The sequence below is a fragment of the Octopus bimaculoides genome, chromosome 3 (genome assembly GCF_001194135.2).
Source record: "Octopus bimaculoides isolate UCB-OBI-ISO-001 chromosome 3, ASM119413v2, whole genome shotgun sequence".
In the NCBI taxonomy this organism is placed as follows: Eukaryota; Metazoa; Mollusca; class Cephalopoda; order Octopoda; family Octopodidae; genus Octopus; species Octopus bimaculoides.
In genome coordinates, this window is record NC_068983.1 from 121,622,563 (window position 1) to 121,623,199 (window position 637).

A 637-nucleotide genomic window follows, 5' to 3' on the forward strand; every position below is an offset into this window, starting at 1 on the left:
ACACACACACACACACACACACACACACACACACACACACACACACACACACACACACACACAACCAGTTAGATAATTGTAAGTTTGTTTCTTCAGTGCCCAACTTTTCCAATTGTGACTCCGTTTCTACATTATTGATTTTGTTTTCCGACCTCAATATTTGGTGAAATACTGACCCAAAATCACACGGAGCATTTAATGCTGCATTAAGAATTTTTTTTATATATTTGTCTTAATTATGTATTCCCGTAATTAGGCACAGTTGTTGTCATCATCATCGTCGTCATCGTCGTCGTCTTCATCATCATCATCATCCTCATCACCGTCGTCGTCGTCGTCGTCATCATCATTATTATAAATCGTCACCTCTAACGGTAATAGCTTAGTCATCATAAACCTGACTACTACTACTACTACTACTACTACTACTACTACTACTACTACTACTAGTACAAGCGATTGCATATCCTTCGAGTTGTACTTATTGCAGATGCCATGATGGACACAATTTCAAGAAATCTTTTTTCTCAAATTTGTCTTCTATTTATATTTAAAATATATTTTAAATGTTATTTTATATGTGCATTATGTATGCATAAACACACACACACACGCACACATATATATATATACATAT